This window comes from Orcinus orca, chromosome 15, assembly GCF_937001465.1.
Source record: "Orcinus orca chromosome 15, mOrcOrc1.1, whole genome shotgun sequence".
Taxonomy (NCBI): Eukaryota; Metazoa; Chordata; class Mammalia; order Artiodactyla; family Delphinidae; genus Orcinus; species Orcinus orca.
Window position 1 is genome coordinate 61,894,714 of NC_064573.1, and position 17,533 is coordinate 61,912,246.

Consider the following 17,533-nt stretch of genomic DNA (forward strand, 5'->3'; position numbering starts at 1 on the left):
GGTGCGTGGGTTTCAGTAGTTGTGGCACGCAAGCTCAGCAGTTGTGGCGCACAGGCTTGGTTGCTCCGCGGCATGTAGTTTCTTCCCAGACCAGGGCTCGAACCCGTGTCCCTTGCGTTGGCAGGCAGATTCTTAACCACTGCGCCACTAGGGAAGCCCCTCAGCTTCTTTTGAGCACAACAGCTAACGTTTTCTCCTGGCTGACGCCCCTGGATGTCTGTGAACAGGGCATGCCCCCAGCTCTTCTTTGCCCAGGACCCTGGCTTGGTCATAAATGGCTAACATGGATTAGAGCACTTGGCAAATCTTTCTCAAATTTGCTTGACGAATGGCTGAGTAGTAGTGGTTTTACACAAACTTGTTACACAAACACAAATTTGCACATGACAATAGTGGCAAATGGCGAGATGCTCCGTGTAGCATCTTGGACTTGGCCGATTATTTGTTGCTGCTCTTCTTTCTCCCACGATTTCCTTCCCTCTGCAAAGATGTCTTTCTCTCCAGGACTTGCCTTGTCTTTTTTGACCTTCTGCCTCATGGACAGGAGTCGTCACCTGCACCATCAGTGTGACGTCCCTCTGTCCTGTCACTTGACTAAAAGGAGCCCTCCAGCCATGGCTGGAACCTCCCTGCCGATGGGGAGCTCATCACCTCAAACACCGCCCCTTCAAGGCCAGTGCAGATGGGTTGAAACGTGCCTGTGATTCAGAGCAGGTTGGCTTTCCTTCCACGTGGGTCCCACAGCCATTTGCAGGCACCACTGAGGCCCCAGTGAGCCTCCTCTTCTGGGCTGGGTGGCTTGCCCTCCCCGTTCCTTCTCTGGCTTCCTGACGGCCCTGCGAGCTCTCTTCATGGATGGCTGCGCTCACAGATAGTGGGCCTCCAGCCAGGCGTACTGCGGCTCAGCATGGCGGGCACAGTGAGGAGGAGGCAGGCCTTATGGTCCTGCTGGTCCCAGCTAAGCCGCCGAGGGAAGGATGCAGCCTGGAGACTGGATGGCTTCCCAGCTCCCTGGAGTCACATCCTCAGAGTGGGCCTTGCTCCTCTTCAAAAAGAGAATATTCAGAACATTAGACACACCCAAATTTAATGATAAGTGTAAAATCATTTTATAAAGCCAGAAATGAATGATTTTTGAAGTATTTGCCATTGTTCAGTTACACAGTGTCCTTCATGAGTGTAGCTGATTAAGAATGGACTTTTTTATACATATCCTGAGCCCAATAACTTGGGTAAATGACATTCTTGGGCAGAGAAGCCTTTAACATGTGTTTTGTATTAGACAATGTGCTGTTTCCTTTCTATTCAGAATTAGGGTGAGTGTCAAGCATTGTTTCCTACTTTTCTCTGCAAGTGGCTACACTTGGATTGTGTGAAGTTCTGTAGCCTTTCTCTTCTTCCAAGACTGAATCTGGATTGATTTCTGTTTATGAAGCTTCTCGAGATCCTTGCTGGAGAATGTAGCTGGAGAAGACACCTGAGTGCGTGTCACACCTGTGCTGTTGTATAAAAGCATTTAAAGTACAATCTTCCTGAATCTGGAGGATCCCAAGGTGGCTTGTAACAGACTTGAGTATTTCAAAGTTGAGGCAGACGTTGGCAGGACTTGTCTGTGCAATGACATAAAAGCTTTCTTTTCTTTGGCCTGACCTAAAGCTGGGTACCCTAGCCAGGCTCTGCCCCCTCCTCCCTGCACGTCTAGTCTATCTCCGTGTCACCAAGTCCTGTGGTTTTACTTCTGAGTATTTTTTCACCTGACCATTTCCATTCTTACTCGTTACTGCCTTCGAGTCCCAGTGTTTCTTGCTTGGACTTTCGCAACAGCCTCGGGACAGACCACTGTGCCTTTTTTTTTTTTTTTTAAATTAATTAATTAATTTTTGGCTGCGTTGGGTCATTGTCGCTGTGCGCGGGCTTTCTCTAGTTGTGGCGAGCGGGGGCTATTCTTCGTTGCGGTGCGCGGGCTTCTCACTGCGGTGGCTTCTCTTGTTGGGAGCACGGGCTCTAGGCACGTGGGCTTCAGTAGTTGTGGCTCACGGGCTCTAGAGCGCAGGCTCAGTTGTTGTGGCGCATGGGCTTAGTTGCTCCACGGCATGTGGGATCTTCCCAGACCAGGGCTTGAACCTGTGTCCCCTGTATTGGCAGGCAGATTCTTAACCACTACGCCACCAGGGAGGTTCCAAGACCGCTGTGCCTTTGACCTCTAGTTTTTCTCTCCCCTCCTTGAGTGTCTTTTATGTGCTTTAGCGAGAGGATCTCAGATTTCAGTGTGTGTCAGAATCACCTGGAGGGCTCCTTAAAATGCAGTTTCTGAATTGGCAGGTGGCGAGTGGAGCTTGAGACTTTGTTCTCATGTGTTTCCCAGGGAAGCTGATGCTCCTGGTCTGGGACCCCCAGAGCGACACTCAGCTGACCATGCGGTCACAGTGGCCTGGCTTGGGGCTCTTTCTCTGGGCCCCGCTCCCTCTGCAGCCTGTGGCACCCTGTTTCTCTAGCGCCACCCAACGGACCACACCCTTCCTGGCCCCTCTGTCTGGAGGCCACCCTCCTTGGCTGTGCAGCCGCATGTCGCCTGGAGAGGAGCGTGCTCCTCTAGGCTCATCTTCAGCGGCTGGAATGAGCTGCTCCAGACACTCAGGGCAGGGCAGGCCTCTTCTCTGTTTTTCCAGAGCAGTTACATCACCAGGAAAGGTAAGAGGGCCTCCCTCAGTCATTTGGGGATGGAGTGTGTACCCAGGATGTGAACTCCCCCCTCCCCAGTGGCTTCCTCGGTCTTTTGTGGGTCCTGGGGTCACCCAGGCGGGGTGGCTCGGTGTCAGTCCTCACTCAGCTGCCCCGAGCCCCGCATCTCCTCCCACCTCTGACTGCTAAGCTGCCTGCCTCCCTCCCTCCCTCAGGTCAGTTTAATTTGGGTTTAGACCTCTGTTTTCCACATGTCGGTATGTTGATGAATTATTTGGTGAGCTTGTTGAAATTCAGATTCCTAGAGATTCTGACTCAGGGGAGCTGAGACAGTGCCCAGGAGGTGGGGTCCGGGCCGGAGGGAGTAGCACTTGCCCAGACCCCACCCCCTTCTGGGTCCCTTTGGACCCAGAAGCATAAAAGGCCATTTTGCTACAAAGTGTTAAATCTTCCTGCTATTGGCTGGAGGCTGGAGACTCCCAAGCAGATGGTGGGCTCCCTGAGGGCAGGACATTTGCTTTATTCTTCTGCTCAGATAGTCTGGGCAGTGCATGCCACAGACTGAGGAAGGCCACACACTGGGGCTTTCGCCTTTTCTTTTCTTTCCTGCGTGATGGTGCTGTGTCCAGAGGCCGGAAGAATTATGAGGGTCTGCGGTGGCTGCTGACTCCAGGTCTGGGCTTCTGCTGGGCGTGGCTGAGAATGAGATGTTTTTAAATTGCCAAACAGTGGTCTTAGATCAAAGGAAAGCTGCCGAAGTGATGTTCACATTGAGATGGTAGCTGGCGACAGCTTGTACATGGAAAGCAGGGAGCTGCTTTAAAGTACACTCAGCCGGGAGGTCCTGCAGGGCTCCTGGCCCCTCCCTTCTTGGGGTTGCCTTCCGGCATTATCTACAGTTTCATCCCAACCCCAATGGATGGGAGTCACTGACTTGGTTGTAGAATTGACATGAACGGAATTCTGAGTAAGAGCAAATCTGACTGCAATTGTTCTGTTTCAGTGAGATTGAAAATCTTCTGTGCTTACTGCCCAATAAATCCTCTTGCACATGGAATAACCTCATCTCCCGAGTCCTGGCCGAGGTCTTGGCCGCAGTCAGCAGGGTGCCTGTGGCAAGCGGGAGGCTAGTAGAAGCTCCTCGGACTGCAAGTCTGAGTTACAGAGATGACTTCTGAAATTGAGTCACGGTCTTCAGTTATACCTGTATTTGCAAAAAGACCCCAATAATTAAGTGTATTTGAAACAGCTTCTGCATGTGATCATGTAGAGTCATGCACTTTTAAATTATCAAAGAAATGTTTGTTACTTTTGGAAACTGTACTTGCAGCCCCTGGAGGCGTGTGCGCACACACAGGCCTGCAGCACAACAGTCACCAGAAGGTGGTCTGTCTCGCTTGTTTGGAAGCAGCAGCACCAGTCCCCCTTCACACGTGGTGGGATTTGAGCAGAACAAGGACAGTTTTCTCAGGAATTGTGGAGGTTTCCAGGGGCAGCCTACGCATGATAATTCACTTTCTAAAAACAACCTGTGCAGCTCACATGCCTGGGATGCTTCCCTGCGCTCAGACCTGGCTCCTGTTGCCTTGTAGCTTGAGACCAGCCACCCTCCCTTCAGACGTGGGTGCCCCTCAGCCTCGTCCCCGTTCATCCTCGTTGTCTGTCAGCTCTCGGGAGGTTGGGGCCACCCCTGTGCGAGCAGCAGCGTCCAGCGGCAGTGCTGGGGCCCAGGTAGTGGCTTGCTTTGGATTGTGAGTCACTAACTGTCGGTTTTTTGTTTTGTGTTTTTTCATTAAAGTATAGGTGACTTACAATATTGTGTTAGTTTCAGATGTACAGCACAGTACTTCGGTTTTGTTTTTGTGGTGTTTTTGTAGGTTATATTCCATTATAGGTTATTACAAGACGGTGGCTACAATTCCCTGTGCTAATACAGTAAATCCTTGTTGCTTACCTATTTTATGTATGGCAGATTGTAACAAATTTATGGATGTCAAAGGGAAGAGGGAGGTGGCGAAGTATGGGATTAATGGATGTAAACTAACTGTCCTTTCTGAGTTTGGGTTTAAGTCTCGTGCAGACCAGGGCATTCTTTCACCAGACTTTTTATTCTCGCGCTTTTCAAGCTGAGCCCCCAGCGTCACGATGATTTCTGTGATCTTCGTCAGTGGCAGAATACTTTGTGCCTCTGGGGATGGGTGCAGACAGGGCTGACTCCTGGCCTTTCCCCTCAGTCTGTTCCTCTCCCTATGCCTCAGTTTTCTCCAAATGGGGGCATCTGGTCCCTTTCCTGTGGCTTTCTGCTCTTGGCTTGGCCCTCCCTTCCTCTCCCCTCTCCCTCCTGGTCCTGGCAGCCACTGTAACTGGGAAGTCGGCCAGTCGTTTTGTGTGTTAAGGTCTTGTGGTTGTAATGATTTTCCTTCTCACAAAAATTCCAATTATTTGAATTTCTCAGCTGTTTGGGTTCTGGCTAAGTGGATTTAATTTCATCTGAGGCTCTGAAAACTTGGTGCTTATCTGAGTTTACTGTTGAAGACGCTGAGGAAGGGAGATTTTTGATAAGTCAGTGGATGCAAAATGTTATGCTTTCAAAACTACTCTTCCTTCTGGTACTTCGCAGCTGAAGCATCCCGCACACATCGCATCCTGCCCTTGGCTTGATTCTCTGTAACTAGCGTTGCTGTGCTAAAGTCACTTCCTGCTTTCCCTATCTCCCCTCCCCTCACCTATGTCATTAATCTTAGCTTGTACTGCTTTGTTAAAGGCTAAAGTAATGCACAGAGTAAAACTCTAAAACGTTTAGAAGCTATGCAGTATTATATTGTAAACCTGTATAAATTCTTAACAAAGTTAGTGGTTTGGAAGGATTTTCAGGAGAACTCCTTCAGCTAAAAGGTAGTAAATTCCTTAAAATAACTGAACTTTGGCTTATAACAAGGTCATTGTTTGGCAGTGTTCATGTTTTTAAAGCTTTCCAGAACTCAGAGGAGGAAATGATCTGAGACAATGTAGTGATTAAAATAATAAAGGTAATAAATTAACATTTGCATTATTTGCCAACGATTGATTTCCTTTCTTCCAACTTTTTACCCCACATTCTGAATAAATTGGACCATGTGAAGAACTAGAAGATTAGCTTTACTTTTTTTTCTGGTTGAAATCGGTTTTGCAGAAGTGGAAATTTGGCAGCAAGTATGGAAACTAGCAAATCAGTTTACAGTGTCCTGTGCTTAGTTTAATGAAACCCGCAAGAACGATGAAAGACTCCATGGCCTCAAATAAGAGAAGGCTGAATTGTGTAGGTTTTCTGGAATTTTATTTTTATCCTTATTAATTCAGTAGCATGTAGAACAGTATGTCCAGGCTCTAGTTGGTTAATAGTTGCTTCCAAGTGGGTAGAATTTCAACTTCAATAGTTATTTTTTGATGATCTCATGGAGAAAATGTTGGGAAATATTTTCTAAGAATAGTCTAAAATGAAGAGGAGTGTGGTAATTTTTTAAGAAAAAACTGTGACCTAATGGAATATAAGCAATTGGCTGATGACCAACCAGTCTTTACCACCAGACGTTGACCTCTAACGAACTTGACCTCTAATGAGGTAGTAGAACCATGTATCTATTTTCAATTAAAATGATTGATTAACATGGGAGTATTGGGAGCATCTGTATTTCTTTCACATAAAATGGGGTAGATGGACGTTTCTTTGAACAATGGTTTCATCATCAGCATACGTTTTCCAGCTGCTGCAGCTCTCGCGAGCCCATCTGATGGAACGTGGCTCACGTGTAGTGTATCCGAGTTGTTGTGTCTGAGTTACTTACAAACAGATGTCTCTTTTCATTCTTGGGCGGTTTATAGGTTTCTGCACTGGGCCTGGCCCTGCATTCTTTCACTCCCTCACCTGGGTGCTGACCTCCACTCTGGCCAGGTGGCCCTTCCATCACCGTCAGTGGTGCTCCCGTCACCTGAAGCCAACATGAACATGCTGTGGGTGTCACCTGAATACCTGCCTTCAAGCAGGTGCTCTCTGCTGAGGGGTCCACTGTGCAATGAACACATATTATTAGGGGGCTAAGGGGGGATCTTGACCTGACAACGACCAGGGCTGTCTAGTGCTTTGTTACTGGGTCACCGCAGTGGGACCCCTGGGAGCTTGTAAGAAATACAGACTCTTGGGGCTCACTGCAGACCAACTGAGTGTGAATCTGTCCTGTTCTAGGGTACAAAGTAGTGCCCATGCTGGGCCTATTTTAATGACCATTTACAAGTTTATCGAAGCATTGAAAGCCAAAGGCAAAGATCCTTTAGCAGTAGAATGTGTTTTCATTAAGTTATTTCAGGATACTGGATCCCAGACTTTATGTGAAGAGCTTATGCACAGATTATGCAGATGGGTGACTTCTGTTTGGCTCCTTTTTGCTTTCTGGTTAGTCTGCAGGGCTGTGCTGTGAGGGATGGTTCTTCAGGATACCCTAAAGTTTTCCTGGTAGACTGGAGTTTGCTCTTCTCTGTGGGTTGGGAGGGTAGGGGGGACAGGAGGGGACAGCTGATGTTGTGATGAACATGGGGTTATTAATTCATTAATAGTCATTAATTAAGTGCCTTAGTTATTTAAGTGCCCAACCAGGGTTTGAGAACTACCTCCCAACTAATTGGCAGGTCATGAACTCATTAGTTCACAACCAGCAATTAAAAAAAGTGACTTGCAGTGGAAGGTGGAATGTAGGTCACATAGTAAGGCTGAGTAGTTTCAGAAACTTTTAAGCTATACATGTGATAAGTATATATAAATATTTACTATCACATATATATGCATGTGTATTTATATATTATGCATGTGTATATAGGTGTGTATGCATATACATGCACACATATATTGCATTAAAAATGAAAGTACAACGTGACTAATATTATGGAGGGGTTATGGAGGAAGTATTACAAGATATAGTCTATGTAGTTTAATGAAGGAGAAAGACCAAGCATAGATGTTTATTATTGGCTCAATTTACCAAAATGACAAATTCGTATCTAGATAGCAGTGAACAGTAAACATTTTTTTGCTGTTCAGAAATGTTGGGAAATAGGATGTTATGATTTTCAAACCTTTGTAGTTAATATAGAACTAGCATAACTACCGTTGATAGACTTAAATATTTAGAATTCAGTTAGGTATAGTCAAGACTAAAATGATCTTGAACTTAATTTGCTTCATGCTGGTTTGGACACCTTTAGGACCTCCTGTATCTCTGGTTGCGGTGAAGGCTCAGCATCTGTATGAGTAAAGGGTGGAGAGGAGCCAACAGGATGCTGGCTCCCAGGCCCCCACTACTCAGCCCACTGAATAGAGACCGTAGCCACCACTAAGGGTGGAAGAGCCTGATTTTGCCTCTTCCCGTGGCCTCAGCCATCTGGCCCAGGGCCCGGTTGTTGAGGTGTGGAAGCCCTTGTGGAATGACGGCTCCTCCTTCCTCTCCAGTCAAAGCCAGTCCCTACGACTGCATACGAGCCCCGGGCCCACGGCCTCTCCGACTTCATCTCCGGTACCTTCGTCTGCGTTCAGTCTGATCAGCACCTGTCCTTGTTCTGGAACCTCGTCCCAAGACCCCCCGTCAACCTCTGGCCTCCTTCCAGCCTTGCGGGGATGCGCCCGCTCACCCCGCCTGCACGGGCGCCTCCACAGTCTGGCCACCTCCACCCCCAGGTGCCCGGGGGTGGGAATGAGGCTGAGTCGCATCTGGCACTCGTGCACCTGCCTGCCTGATGCTGGTCCAGGGGTTCGGGTGGGTTTGGACGCGCTCAGGTTGCTGCTTCCCGCCTCCCGTCTCTTCCTGGTGTTGAGCATCCGCTCCCTCCCAGGACCAGGGACCTGGCTCATAGGAACAGCTCTCTACCAAGAACTGGGTTTGTTTTGGATGTTAACTATTAACAGAGGTCGGTAAAAAGTGGAGGACAGTTTTTATCTCTGGCTTATGAAAACCGGTCTTGACATTTTATTATGACAGCACAGGCTTGCTTGTGTCTGTCCTGCTTCCCGTTACATTTTGGGTTATCAGGGGAATGACAACCTAGGTTTTCCTTATTTTCTGAGAGCACGTTGCAGGAAGTTTGGGACATAAGAGGTCTTCAAAATGCCGCTGCTTCCCCAGCCTGGGTTGAGCCTGCTGTGGCCCCAACCCCACCCAGCCTTTGGGGGTCAGGACTCTGGCCTACCCACGTGGTCCACAGCATCTGCATTTGGATGTGTGCAAGGCCTCTTGTACAGAGGACAGCTGGACGAGAGGTCCTTCCAGGAGGCCCGGACACCAGACAGCACGGCTCCAGATCAGAGAAGGACCTTGACGTCCTGCGGTCCTCGTCACACTTTCGTTCAAGTGCTTGGTGATCTTTTGTGGAGGCGTCGGGCTTTGCCTTTCTTCTTCCCTTGAGTTTGGAAATCAAGCTTCTGGGGTTGGGGCGCCAACCCGCCAACTACCCCCGAAACAAAGGGATGGACGGGTAACGGCCCAAGGGCAGGAAGATGAACAGTTTGAGTGGAATCAGGACTCGGACCCTCCTCCTTTTGATTCCTCACGCTGTGACCTCTACTCCAACACAGATTTTCCCCCACACTTAGTGACCTTAAAGATCTGTAAAGAGGAAGCTGGAAAAAAAACCCGCATTTGAGGGGACCTGCCGCTCAAACCCCTGTTGTTCAAGGGTCAGTTGTAAGCAGGAAGCTAACCCCCTTGGACCAGAACATCACTTAAAGGAAACCAGCATCTTTTTTGATGTTTCCTTAAGGTGCTCTTTCTGGCTTTGCTGAAAACTTTTGTTCTTCTGGCTTCGGAACGTTTACGTATGGCTTTTGGGATCTGGAAGGCTCCGCCCTAAGTGCTTTTAAGACCCTGCTGCGTGTGCGCAAATGCGTGCGCGCCCCCGTGTGCGCGCTCCCCTGGGGGCGTGCGTGTGCTTGCGTGCTTGCGCGCGCCTCAGAAGCGCCGCACGGCTGCCGTGTCGGCCGTGGTGTGGCTTCGCAGTGCAGCGTTTCCCTGGTGGCCATGGCCTGGTTCCCTAACGGGTGGTTCTGGCCTGTGTAAGGTTGGGCGATGGAGCTTCTGAACAGCTCAAGGCAGTCGGTCTGGAGCGGAACGGAGACAGGACACCATCCTGTGCAGTTTCGCCTCAGGTGACCGGCTGTTTGCTCTGAGAAGGCCCGACATTTCTCTGGAGGCAGCTCCGGCTGTGGGCCCGGCCTGTGCAGGGGCTGCCCTGGGCTCGGCTTGGCTCCCAGGAGGCCGGCACCACCTCGGTCCATTTGCTCTGGAACAGCTTGGCCCCAGGGAGAAAACGACCCTTGCGTGGTCAGAGGACCGGATGCGGCCTGCGCCTGGTCCTGCGTCCGTTCGGGCCGTGCCACTGGCCGCCTCTGCCTTCCGCGACAGTTTAGGTAGGAGAGGCCTTCTGTTTCCCTCATCTCTCCGTAACTGAAGTCCACACCTACGGCTTCGTGCTCGTCCCCGTCCCACAGACCGGCCGCCCATGGCGGAGACCCTGCCCTTGTCCCCGGGGACGTCATGTTCTCAGGGGCCCCTCGTCCTGGGGCCCAGGATCCGCGGCCGGGCTTCTCTCCCAACCTCAGTATTCTGTTACCTTAGAGAAAGCGAGGAGGTTGTGAGGGTTAAGAAGGATCGTGCCTCAGTTTCCCCGTGAGTTCAGCCTTCTGCCCCTCGTGTGGGCCCCTCCCGTGCGAGGGGCTCTGTCCGCGTGCTCCTCAGCAGGGATACCAGCGCCCCGCCGCTTCTCGCCCTGCTTCTTACCGGCTCCCCAGCTGTAGCCACTGACTGCTGGAAACGGGTCAGGAGGTGGCTTTCAGGAGGCGATTTGGGGCTGGTGATATCCTCAGCCCCGCAGGACCACATGCAGGTGATCGGAGCACGGGGCATGGTACAGGAGGACCGCCGCCAGCTCCTTGTATGAGCGCCTGTGCTTACTAATTCTCTTGAGTGAACCACTCTCGCAAAGGCTTAGTTTCCTGGGTGTGGGCGTAATATTCTTGCGCAGTTTTCTTTCTCTGAAGCATTGGGCTTTGTGTGGAGCTGTGCTTTGTGAGATGATGGAAAAGGCCTGCACTTAACTAGAGATGAGTGTGGAGGGAACTGGGTGGGTTCTGTCCTCTGGGCCTGTTTCTTCCTCTGCCTGGGGAGGGGTTGCTCAGTGACCCCTCCTGTTCCCTGCTGTGGGTCATTGGCTATTTTCACACATAGAGATGGGCCCAAGAGAGTTAAAATTATGCCGAGAAGTGGTGAGTTTATTGAAATTCTCTGCCTCATATGTCATGGAACTGGTGTTTTTAGTTTTTCTTGGCTTGAGTGTGAGCATTCTGCTGCCTGAGAGGCTGAGCACCAAGGGGTAAACGTTGGAGATAATGTTCAGGTTTATTGAGTGATTTATGAGGGAGTAGGAATATATAATAAGATTTCTTTTTTATAATAAGATCTTGAATATAGATTTTAAGAGAGTATGATGTGCTTCTGTAATGAATGGAGTTTTTATTTTGTACTCCCTTCAGTAATTTAACTGATTTGAATATTTTAAAATCTCTCTTTTATTATACTAGTTCTTTTGACATCTAAAATAGACACAACTTGAGTTGCAATATTCTTTGTAATTAAAAAACCAATAATTTATCTCTCGAGGATAGCAGAAACTGGATGATTTATGCATTCAACTTTTATTTTAAGCAGAGCTTAAATAAAATCTTGCTTAAAAGAATTACAAATCAGCAGTTTAAAAATAAAAAATCTTAAAGAACCTTTGAAATAGGTTGTCATGAAGTTGATGTTAGCATTTTGTTTCAGAATTAGAGTCAGGGGATTTGACCTACACAGGTTTTTCCGTTGTGGTTGGGAATGAATTATCAATACAAATGGAAAATTAAGAGTGATTCACATGGGCTTCCCTGGGGGCGCAGAGGTTAAGAATCCGCCTGCCATTGCAGGGGATACGGGTTCAGGCCCTGGTCCGGGAAGATCCCACATGCCGCGGCGCAACTAAGCCCGTGCGCCACAACTACTGAGCCTGCACTCAAGACCCCGCAAGCCACAACTGCTGAAGCCCGTACACCACAACTGCTGAAGCCCGCACGCCACAACTGCTGAAACCCACGCTCCACAACTACTGAAGCCCGTGCTCTGCAACAAGAGAAGCCACCGCAGTGAGAAAAGCCCGCGCACCGCAACGAGGAGCAGCCCCCGCTCGCCGCAACTAGAGAAAGCCAGCGCGCAGCAACGAAAACCAATGTAGCCAAAAATAAATAAATAAAAATAAATTTATTTTTTAAAAAAGAGTGATTCACACATTTTTACTTCGGAAATTTTCTTAGGGAATTTTTTTGTTTTTAACCTTCAGCTGATAGCTAAATGCCCAAGAAGGGGCAAGGATATTTGGCTAACGTGGTAACTGCAGAGCAAAATTTCTAAGCAGTGACTCAGGTTCACAGGTAAAATGACATAACCAGTCCCGGAGAAATTGTCCATTCATCATTTGGGGGTAGAATATGAGGCTTAGTATCTTCCACCTATTTTGACATTAATTTTGTGGCTCTGAGCTCTGCTTTGAAGGATTGCACAAATTCTATTGTTTTGGCCTTATTGCAGTAATGAGAGATTGACAAATCATAACTCTTTTTTTTTTTTTTTTTTTTTTGCGGTATGCGGGCCTCTCACTGCTGTGGCCTCTCCCGTTGCGGAGCACAGGCTCCGGACGCGCAGGCTCAGCGGCCATGGCTCACGGGCCCAGCCGCTCCGCGGCATGTGGGATCTTTCCAGACTGGGGCACGAACCCGTGTCCCCTGCATCAGCAGGCGGACTCTCAACCACTGCGCCACCAGGGAAGCCCCATAACTCTTTTAATTTGGCTTATTTAAAAAAATATATTAAGGGCATCCCACGTGCCACATACTCTTCACAGTCTTGGTGATGCCAGGGTCATGGTGATGTTGGTTCTTGCCCACAGAGAGCTCATAGTCAAGTAGGAGAAATGAGTTTTTGCTTATGGATGGATGAGGCAGGTAGGGAGGGCTGTTTTGATGTGTTAGTTATGTGTGCATTTAATATATACATATGTGTTTTATATACTCCTATATTTAATTAATTGCCAAATTAAATTTATTTGCCATTGCTGCAAAACAAATGACCAAAAACTTAATAGCTTAAACCAATACTCACATATTATCTTAACAGTTTCCATGGGTTGGGAGTGTGGGAATGGCTTAGTTGGTTCTCTGCTCAGGATTTCAGAAGGCTGCAGACAAGCTCTCAGCCCGGTTGTGTTCTCTTCTGGAGGTGTGAGTGTGGTAAGAATCCACTTCTAAGCTCATTTAAGTGGGTAGAATTCAGTTCCTTGTAGCTGTAGGTCTGATGTCCCTGTTTCCTTGCTGCTGTCAGCTGGGGACTGTTCTTGGCTCCTAGAGGCCCTTGCACTTCCTTGCCATGTGGCCTCCAGGCCCTTCAGACATGGTCGCTCACTTCTTTAAAGCCAGAAAGGGAGTCCCTCACTTTCTAGTAGGCTGACGTGGAGTCTTACATAGCGTAACCTGATCAAGGGGATGGCATCCCATTACTTTTGTCATGTTCTTTTGGTTCATCCCTTTACTTTTGTCATGTTCTTTTGGTTCTGCCTGCACTCAACAGGAGGGAATTATGCAAAGGTGTGGCCCCACTGGGGGTCACCTTAGAATTCTATCGACTACATACATTTCTGGTTATTCCACTGACTTCTGTTCCCTCAAAATCAGCATTTGAATCTCAGGAAGACTGATGAGAGTAGTCCCAGTTGAATAATAAAACTATCATCCGGAAAGTCAGAAGTGGGTTGTTTTCTTCTCTCAGTATAGGTAAAAGTCAGGAGGACAAAGTAATGTCTGTAGGTTCACCACTTTGGTAGGAAGGAGTTATATAAAAACAGTGGGGTGTCTGGCTCATATGTTTGGGGTGGATGTCCACAGGAATTTCACAGGGGTCCTCTGGCTAGACGCAGTCATTTTTTATCTGAATGTCTTAGCATTGGCTGATCACTCAGGAGTGACATATGGCAGGAACATGCTTCGGGGGGGCAAGTCTCCTGGAGAGTACATTGCAGCACACAAACTAGACAGATGGTGGCTTATTCACCCTTGGACCAGAGTGTAATCCTGCACATTGGCCAGCTGGGTGCTGAGAGGTGCTTGTGCCATCTGAGGCAGAGCCAACTGAGTTTACCTGGAACTGCTTTGTCAGGCATGAGGCGGTCACCTGACATGACCTGGAGTGGCGAGAAGGACAGTGTACTCATCAGGCTGAGAGGAGGATGCTGGTGACAGGTTGTGTGAACTGGAACCAAACAGAGTCGGGAGGACGTCCTGCCAACAGGGTGGAGGGCAGGGGTTAAGATAGCCTAGCAGACACAATCACGGAAGTTGTCACCTTAGCTAGGTCTTCACTAAGCAGGGGTCACTGTTGCTCCCACAAAATTAAACATGTGTTTCAGGGGAGGAAAAAGTGCTGCTGGGCCTGCCTCCCTTTATAGTTAAGGATCGGTGGATCCATGTGGTCGACAAGATACTTTGGGTTCTTAAGACAGCCATATTTAGGATGTCTATAATTTAAAAAATCCCTAATCCAATAAAGACATTGTCAATTACATGTTCATGACCCCTCGTTGAAGAAAAAGCGTGTGACTTTGAAGGAACAAATGTGTGTCCTTTGATTGGAAGCTGAGAACCTGTGGCCCTGTGGCTGCTGGAGAATTTATCCCCAGTTCAGTCATACCCCGTACCCAGATTGTGTGCTGGGGGTCTTCTCTCTTCTGTTTATTATATGATGCTTATTTTATTCATTTTGGTATCTGTGCCTTTTATTGTGACAGTCCTCAAGTATTTTTCAGAACTTGGAGAAGGGGATGGTACACTTAAAGAAACCAAGAAATGGTTCACTGGAATTCTTTATTTTTCCTTTCAGCAGTTCAAGCTCTATATCTGTAACATCAAAGTGCCGTCTCCTGATTGGACCGTTTTCAGGAACTCGCATCAGTTTTCATAACAGCTTAAAAGGTGAGTAGAGCTTGAGACTCTTCTCTTTGATAATGTTTGTGAAGCAGAGCTTGTCACAGCACTGACTGTTCTGAGATTGTGTCCCTCTCAAGAAAGTGGTCCCAACTCCAAGGTGCAAAAACTATCTTCCCAATGTAACTTTTTCTGATTGGAGGAAAGTTGCATGATATCAGATTAAATGTGACTTTTCTTTTTTGTTTAATACCCAAGTGTATTCATAGTGGGCTGTGAATGTATATAAAATACATATTTCTAGATTTACTAGAATATCTGAAGGAAAATAATCTTACTATTCAATTTCTATTTATTGCTGAGCCTGAGCATTTAATACCCAGATGTTTAAAAACATTTAAGATTGGTGAGAAACGGGATTCTTTCTTTCTCATTCTAAATTTTTTGTTCTGCTTGGTTTCCAACTTCATAAAATGGGAATAATCACGGGATTGCCGTGGGACGTGATGAGCCACCATGCTTCATACAGCACCTGGCATGTAGTGCACACTGAACGGATGTCAGCTTCTCTCTCTCCTGGCTGTTGTAACAGCAAGTGAGCAGGTTTTCCTCTCTGTGTGTTGGTTGCACACGTGATCTGTACTGTAGGGGGGCGTTGACCTCCTAATTTGCTGTGTTTGTGTTCCTGTGTGTTTCTTCTTGAAGGGTGGGGAGTAAGTGGCCTGGGGTATAAATTTCAGGGTATCTGGAAGTAGAAGCTTAGATGACACACATGTTTTGGTCACCTCTGCGCATCCTCAGACCCAAAGCCCAATTCAGAGCCAGCCCCAGTTGGGGACAGTTAGTGAAGGTGCCTGGCGGGGGGTGGTACCAGGAGCATCCTACCTGCCTCAGCTTACCTGCCCAGCTTTACCCTTTAGCATGTCTCTTCACCTCTCTTTGCTTCTATTTTGTCAACTCTTAAGTATTTTAGTGATTCCTGTCCTGCCTAATTGCCAGGCTGTGGAGAACATCAAATGAAGAAATATATGAGAGTCTTCAGCAAAGTAAAAACATTCTATACAACATAAGGTTCTTTTCCCCTAAATTTTTAAAAAATTTATTTATTTTCTTTATTATTTTTGGCTGTGTTGGGTCTTCGTTGCTGTGCGCGGCTTTCTCTAGTTGTGGAGAGTGGGGGCTACTTCTTGTTGTGGTGTGCTGACTTCTCATTGCGGTGGCTTATCTTGTTGTGGAGCACGGGCTCTAGGTGCGCGGGCTTCAGTAGTTGCGGCACGCGGGCTCAGTAGCTGTGGCTTGCGGGCTCTAGAGCGCAGGCTCAGTAGCTGTGGCGTACGGACTTAATTGCTACAGGGCATGTGGGATCTTCCCAGGCCAGGGCTCGAACCCATGTCCCCTGCATTGGCAGAGGGGTTCTTAACCACTGCACCACCAGGGAAGTCCCTTCCCTAAATTTTTAATGTGCCAGGCATGACTCATTGTTTATGCCATATTCCTTACTAGAATGTAAGCTTTATAAGGGCAAGAATGTCCCTCCCTCCCACTTGTTTTTTCCTCCAGGGCTTGAAACAGTGCCTGCTAACTAGGAGGAGTTCAATGAGACTTTTGTCAGAGGAAATGATTGATGGAGATCCCCCGGAGGCTTTCAGAGCTTACCCAAGCCTTTTTATTCATGGTGGTTGTTGGAAATAGATGAGGCAGTTGGAGAATCACGAGGGATTTAATGTGCTTCCTCACTAAGGCACACAGACCCTTGAACTTATGTGGACTTTTCACAGGTTGGAAGCTTCCTGAAATTGTAGGTGCTCAGAACCATGCTGTACTTAACAGACTCCCTGAGTCACTGTTGGGTGCAGTTCCTACGTAGTTCTTTCCTGAGTGGATTTCACAGTCAGGGATATGCAAATGTGGAGCCCATTCAGTAGGGTCTCACAGGGTCGGTGGTAAGCTTCTGTGGGGGGCACTCAGGCCGCACGCCTCGCCAGTGGTCAGTGACTGATGGAACACTTTTTGTTCACGTGGTTCTTCATTACCTGACAGGACAGTGTGATGTTTGAGAATCCCTTACCTTCCCAGACATGGTATTGCTGAGGTGCGCCATTTTTCTTCCATAAATTGGCATACCCACCACCAGCTTGAAGCAGGAGGTGGCAGCTTGTCTACACCAGAGCCAGAGAGAGTGTGGGCACAGCGTGGTTTCTCATCATCATCTCAGATGTAGTCCTCTTTGACTTTGCCCACCACAAACTAGAACTGTCTTCATGTAGAATTCTACTGGGTAACTGAACACACCACTGATTCTGCCCCTAAGGACTATGCAGCTTGATTTGCAGAATTTTGACAGAAGTAGAAATCTTGCAAATTACATAACTACCCTATTCTCTCCCGTATATGGAGTTACCTCATTCTGTCAGCTATTTTAAGCAACTTTCAGAATTGGTAATGGAAAACTTTTTCTTGACTACATTACTGTATATGGATTTTAAATTAAAAGTAAAGTGCGTTGCTCCTTCTGAACATAACAGTGGTTAAGAACAGATTCCTTTCTGCAGAACTGCATGTCACCTGGTACAGTACAGGTCATTTCCAGGTACATACTTGGGTTCAGAGGTGTTGTAAGAGCTTTCGCACCTCTAAGATAGGTTCTTACAGCTGATTGTCCTGGAATTTATATTTGTTCCGTTACTTGTAAAATTCTGTCCCTTAAAGCTCACAGCTGGACCGGGAGACATTCCTACATGCTGATAGGACAGACTGGAGGCATTACCACTCTGCTCTGTCTGCTGGGATGGGAAGGCCCAAGGAATTCTGGGCTTTTTGTTAACTGCA

General features: G+C 47.9%; 1 protein-coding gene across 1 annotated transcript in view; it reads left to right on the plus strand.

Annotated features, from left to right (window-relative positions):
- LDLRAD4 (low density lipoprotein receptor class A domain containing 4) overlaps positions 1 to 17,533 on the plus strand; it is a 304,079-nt gene that overhangs the window by 29,286 nt on the left and 257,260 nt on the right. The window contains 1 exon segment of the mRNA XM_012535261.3: positions 14,661 to 14,752. The gene's annotated coding sequence lies outside the window, so the exon portion shown is untranslated.